At 41.6% G+C, this 6,730-nt stretch overlaps 1 pseudogene across 1 annotated transcript; it reads right to left on the bottom strand.

Annotated features, from left to right (window-relative positions):
- Window positions 1–529: 529 nt before the first annotated feature.
- LOC308560992 (transcription factor E2F5 pseudogene) lies at window positions 530–1,556 on the bottom strand (annotated as a pseudogene). Its single transcript has one exon. The product of its transcript is annotated as a transcription factor E2F5 pseudogene (transcript).
- Between the last annotated feature and the right edge of the window lie 5,174 nt (window positions 1,557–6,730).

Here is a 6,730-nt window from a genome sequence, read left to right as displayed (position 1 = left end):
TGTGTTTGATGGTCAAGTACCACATACTTCCTTCTCCTGAGTTCAATCTTGCTAAGCTTTGGGAGGGAATGCTTGCCTCATCACATGTCATAGTTAACCCTGGGTAGTCTCAGTTTATGCTTGTGGATCCAAGGTAATTAATTGTTCCCCTTTTACTCTCGAAAGTGTACTTGTTTGCACAATAAATGGTGTAATGTTAGATAATGCAAGTGGATATTGCTGCTTTCTTCTCACATGTCACAGAAATTCCTCAAGTTTTGAGGCACTTCTCTCCCAAATTAGGGCTGTTTCCATATCTTCCATGTAGGCCTTTAACATGCTCACACCCTTCTCTACCTTCTGGAAGATATAAGTGTAATTATAACTGTTCTCATGGTTGAAGTTCTGTGAAGTAGGAGTAGTATTATGGAAGAAGGCTTCAGAATTGGTGAACTGAATGGCGCTACGTTCACTGTAGATGCCCAAGTTATTAGGAAGTCTACAATGTTGCACAACTAGAGCTAGAGAGCAGTCCAGGTTTCCATGGAATCTAATAATTTAGTATCTGGGCATCACACGGTTCACATACTCCTTCGTTATCGTCTACATTAAAGGTGTAGTTGTCCACGGGTTGGGAGGTGAGGAGGGTGGGAGAGAGCTGTAGGAGAGGAAACACATCAGAAGACATCAGCTCATCAATGATATCTCCACTCACCGATCCTGAAGCCAGGTCTGTGGCGAGCATGTGCTGGAGGCCTTGGCCCCTTTTGGCAGCGGGCTGCCCAGGGGGCTCTGAGTGGCCAAGCTGAGCTTCTGCGGAGTCCGGGGGGTCCAGGGCTAAGAGGAGGGCTGCATGGGGTTGTCCAGTGGGGGTACAGGAAAACCACAGGCTGAGAGGAACTGGATTCTTTACCTATAAGCAGCACGTGGATGGGGCCTGAATGGCTCTTGGCTGATCTTGTATTTCTTCTGTCCATTTTGACTCATTTCTGGAATAGGGGCCACAAGCTCCCTACCAGAAGATGCCTGGACGGCCACAGGTGTGTCACTGTTAAGGCAATTGTAGATGTCCTCATGAGTTACACAGGAAAACCTGCTGTTAATGGAATTATCCACCACATTTTTGATGCTTTGCTGCAGATACTACTTCTGATGATCAGGTTCTCTTTCCTTCAGTTCTAGGTCCTCAGTCTTGGCTTTACGATCTCTCAGGTTCCTTAGGACTCTTAGTGTGGCAGCCAGCACCTACACCTTTCCATTGGATGCTATTTTTGACCGTTTTTCAATCAGGTCAATCCCTTCTAAGATGTTGATGATATCATAAATTATCCTGTTTTGCCTCACAGCCGAAGTATCTGCAGCCACTTTGAGGTCCAGCGCCTGTCTTGTGTTTCCTGCAGCAGTGACACAAACTTGGTGGTGAGCAGCCCCAGACTGTTCTTGTGCCTGCTTCTCCTGAACACTGGGCCCCCTTCTACCCCTGGTGCAGGGGACACGGGTGTGGGGGAGGTGAGGTGGGATGGCAGCTGGCCCTGGGGCACTAGCTGCCCCGAGCTCCTGGACTTTGCCGCAGTCATCCCTGAGTATGCCCACAATCTATGTTATTCCTGAGGCTGTTTATATTGCTCAACATTTACCATCATTATGTAATATATTTCCTTGCTACTTGCATGTCTGGTAATTTTATTTTATTATTTTATTATTATTATTTTTAATCCTGGGATATTTTTTTCATTGCTTTTCAGAGAGAGTGAGAGGATAGAGAAAGAGAAAGAGAGAGGAACATTGATGTGAGAGAGACACATCGGCTAGTTGCCTCCCCCATGTGCCCCAACCAGGGCAGGGTTCAAACCTACAACCGAGGTACTTGCCCTTCGCTGGAATTGAACCTGGGACCTTTCAGTCTGGGACCCATGCTCTAACCACTGAGGAAAACTGGCTAGGACTGTCTGGTAATTTTTTAGTAGATGCTAGACATTGTAACTTTTATCTTGTTGGGTGTTGGATATTTTTGTGTTTATTTAAATATTGGGCTTTGTTCTGGGACACAGTAAGTTACTTCAGAACAGCTGGTCCTCTGGAAGCTTCCTTTCAAGCTTGGTTTAGGAATTTTTTTTCCCTCTTGTGAGTATACCCAATGCCCCAGATATTATAAGGTTTTTTTTACTTTGGTTACGAAAACATCAACTATTCCTTGCCCCAGATAAACCCAAGGATTGTTCTGCCTGCCCATTTCTGGTGCTCCTCCCTCCACCTTGAGTAGTTTCTTCACACCACGGACCGATCAGCACCCCACTGAAGAGTAGAGAGGAAACCCCTTCAGATCTCTGGAGCTCTCTCTCTGGGTAATGTCTCTGTGTAGCTCTCTCTTTTTTGTAAGGCTCTCCTCCATTACTCTACTCTGTAAATTTAGCCACCTTGACATCCTTATATTCTCAACTATGTCTTAGGGAGACTCTTTGTGTGGGTTCTCTCTTCCTGTACTGTTACTGAACTGAAACTCTCTCCCATCAGTGAGCTGGAGCAATCCCAGGGCTTGCTGTGTTCGTTTCTCTTCTCTCAGGAATCACATTTTCCTTTTTTGTTCTTGTGAAGGCAGGAGAGTGAATCTGAATCTGACCCCTGTTCCTCCATCACAGCCAAAAGTGCACATCCTGAATTTAGGTCTGTTTGCACTTCCATATCTTTAGTATTGCTGTGTTCTCGTCTCCAGTTTCAGTGTGAATGTATCCCTTCTCTCTGCTCTGTCGCTGTTGCTCTGTATCCTCATGTTTGCCATCTTCTGTTCTTTTCTTCACTTATTTGGTTTTTGTGTAGTTTTTCTTCTAGTCTTCCCAGCTTTTGCACCAGGATGCTAATCTTCCACAGACCTCACCATCTATGGGATCAAACCATAACTTTCTTTTTTTGTGGTGGACTGAAGTGAGGCTTCCACTTTCCCATTGTACACACTTTTTGCCTGCATTTGCTGTTGCACAGTGCTCCACTGAAGCAACTTCAACAGCATGGCATATGGTGTCCCTTCCTTCCTTCCTTCCTTCCTTCCTTCCTTCCTTCCTTCCTTCCTTCCTTCCTTCCTCCCTCCCTCCCTCCCTCCCTCCCTCCCTCCCTCCCTCCCTCCCTCCTACCCTCCTTTTCTATCTGTCATCTATTTATCTGTCTGTCTATCTATCTATCTACTTATCCATCCATCCATCCATCCATCCATCCATCCATCCATCCATCCATATCTATCACCTATTTATCATCTATCTTTCTAATTATTATCTTCCTATCAATAAATCTATCCATCTATCATCTATCTTTTTCTCTATCACCTACCTATTATCTTTTTGACACTTAATAAACCAATCAATGAATCATCTATCAGCTAATGAATCCATTTGTGTCTTTAGAAAATTAAATATTTCAATTTGATCTTTTACTTTGTATTTATTTATTTTTTAATTACAGTTTACATTTAATATTATTTTATATTAGTTTCAGGTGTACAACATAGTGGTTAGACAAACATATACTTTACAAAGTGTTCCTCCTGATCTTTTAAGTACCCACCTGGTCCCATACAGTACAGTATTACTGATTATATTCCCTATGCTGTGATTTACATCTCTGTGACTATTCTGCAGTTACCAATTTGTACTTCACTTTCACCTTTTCCACCCAGCCCCCCAACGCCCCTCTCCTTTGTCAACCATCAGTCTGATCTCTGTATTGTACTTCTATTTTGTTCTTTAGATTCCACATATAAGTGAAATCATATGGTATTTGTCTTTATCTGTCTGACTTATTTCACTTAGCATAATACCTTCTAGGTCCATCCATGCTGTTCCAATATGTAAGATTTCATTCTTTTTTATAGACAAGTAGTATTCCATTGTGCATATGTTCTACAGCTTTTGCCCCCACTCATCTATTTGGGTTGCTTCCCTATCTTGGCTGTTGTAAATAATGCTGTAAAGGCATGGAGGTGCATATATTATATTGAGTTACTGTTTTGGGTTTTTATGGATATATTTCCAGAAGTGGAATCACTGGTTCACAAGGCAGTTTCATTTTTAATGTTTTGTGCCATCTTCACAGTGTTTCCCATAATGGCTGCCCCACTCTGCATTCCTACTAGCAGTGCACTAGGGCTCCCCTTTCTCCACATCCTTGCCAACACTTGTTCTTTGCTGATTTATTGATAATAACCATTCTGACAGGTGTGAAGTGAAGCCTCATTGTGGTTTTGATTTACATTTTTCTGATGATTAGTGATGTTAAGCAACTTTTCACATGTCTGTGGGCCATCTGTATGTCCAATTTGATTTTTATTTTATTTAAATCTTTGAAATCAGTATTCTTTTCATTCCACTTGTTTCCTTGTTGAAGTCCTGAATTCTGAAAATGTACTAGATCGTCTTTGACTTACAATTGCTAAAGTGTAACTGAAAAGAAACTCTTTTCAACATATAGTCTTTTTCTTGCCTTTTCTTCTATTTCTAAATTAAGTTATCCCACAAACTTTTATTGACTAGTTATTATTTTTAATGCATTCCTGTTGTTAAAAGCTTATACCATAGTTGGGAAGATTATCATAACCCAATATGGTAAGTACCATGACAGAGCACAGGGTACCATGAGAGGACAGAAGGTGGATGCCAAGTCCAAATTCCCTGGAAGAGACCTCACCAAAGATAGGAGTAGAAAGGGGTTGTTAGCAGGCAACCAGTAAGATGGCGATGAAAGAATTTTTATTGTTTTGTTTGTTTCTAAAAGGTCAGCCTTTAGAAAAATGAGAGAGATGAGAGTACAGTTTGAAATAAGGTATAGAATTTGTTTGATTAGATTCTAAAAGGACATGGTAGAAATGGTAAGGGTCAAACAAAGAGAGAGATGGTGACAGGTCATGAAGGATATTGCATGGCACGTGAAGACTTTTGGGCCTTTTACAGATGTGTCTGGAGAAAAACTTAAAGCTTTTTGCTAATGAGGCTATAGGACCAGATTGAATTTTATCAAGCTCACTCTGGATGCAGTGAAGAATGGATTATGCCAGAGCAAGACTCCAGGACCCCAGGGAGAATGACAGGGAAGCCTGGTTTATTTCAGATAAGAAAATATGATGCACTGAGAGTGGCACTGGGAAGGAGAGAGAGGGACAGAGAGAGGTGAAATCAGGAGATGCACAGAGATGAAACTGGCAGCAGAACTTGGTGGGTGATTGGATTTGGAGGGAGAAAGAGAAAGAGGAGTCAAAGATGACCATTGGGTCTCTAGCTCTAATGGCTGTGAGAATACCTGCACTATTCACTGGAATAGAAGATACCAAAGAAAAACATGTTTGGACTACAAGATACACTGAATTTGAACTGCTTGTGACATACAACTGTGGTAGTCTGGAAGCTGAGTGGACATATAGAGCTGCAGCTCAGGAGAGATATTTATGAGTGATATGGGGGTCTTCAGTTATAGATGATACATCTAGAAGGTGGTGGAGACTCTGGAGTGGAGGCAGGGCACAGCTATGGGACAATTTTTCACTTTTATCTGGTACTTAACTACTTTGAATATCTAAATTCCATTATTTTCCATTTCTGAAGAGTTATGAAAACAGGACCTCTATCATTGTGTCTCTTTGTCATTACATCTGACATCTAGAAGAAAATTTGACAATGACTTAAACAATTTTCCATTTATAATTGCAACTTGCACATGTACATTTTTCTACTAGCTGGGAAGAAAACAGGAGGCTTTAAAATCATATAGATGTAAACCCTGCCCCTCTAGTAGAAATATGGGGCCTGGGTTAAACACTTGGTCCTCAGGTACTTTTGGAATGTTTTTACTTTTAACTCCATGACACTGACCTTTTTTGTTACATCGACTGTCAACACAGTGGATATCTCTCTGAGTTTCTTGACCTATATTCTCATATTGGCTGGTATTGCCTTATTGGCCAAACTTAATCTTATACATTGATTTTTTATTTACCTCTTCATGTCAGAGTGGACTTCTGGGAACTTTGCCCTGTTTCTCAGCGCAGTGGTACAATATGACCTTTGCACTCTAGGCAGCCTTGTTCTGAGCCTAGCTCTGTTACTGACTAGCTCTGATAAGCAAACTCTTCAACTTTTCTGAGACTGCATTTCTACATCTAAACATTGAGGATGCAATAGAGTTGTCATAGGGTTGTTGCAAGGATTCAATTATATAATACATGTGAAGTGCTTAACAGTGACTGACACATCCAGATGCCTAATAAATTAGCCATTGCTGTTCATGTTACTGTGTACCTAGTGTCTTCTCCAGTGATCAGTCCAATTCAGTCCCACCAGCAAGTAGTGAGAACCTTGTACTTTGCACAGGCCCCATGCTGGAAGCACATTCAAAGATGAACAAATCCTAATTAGCATCCTCAGAGAATTCACCGTAAGGTTTAATCACCATTATTTCCTACTTTAAATTTGCCTGTGGTACCCACTCCCTTCCTCCATTCAGGGGAAATATTTTTAAAGCTTTTTCCGTTCTTCTTTGGACTTTAGGAGACTTTTGGTCTGTGTTGACCAGGCTTTCTCACTCCACGTTGACACTTGGAACTCTTTGTTCAGGCCTCCGTCAGAAAAGAAAACACACACACACAACACACTAACTTAGGAAAATGACGTTTGGCAGGAACTTGGCAATAATAACCCCTTTGCTGCCAGAACCCTTGCTCACAGTGTGGGTGGCTCAGATGGCACTTAATTAAATGCATTTTCCTATAATT

The sequence above is a fragment of the Miniopterus schreibersii genome (assembly GCF_964146895.1).
Source record: "Miniopterus schreibersii genome assembly, chromosome: 8".
NCBI lineage: Eukaryota > Metazoa > Chordata > Mammalia > Chiroptera > Miniopteridae > Miniopterus > Miniopterus schreibersii.
Note: the sequence above shows the minus strand (reverse complement) of the source record. Positions and strands in the feature narration are given on the sequence as shown.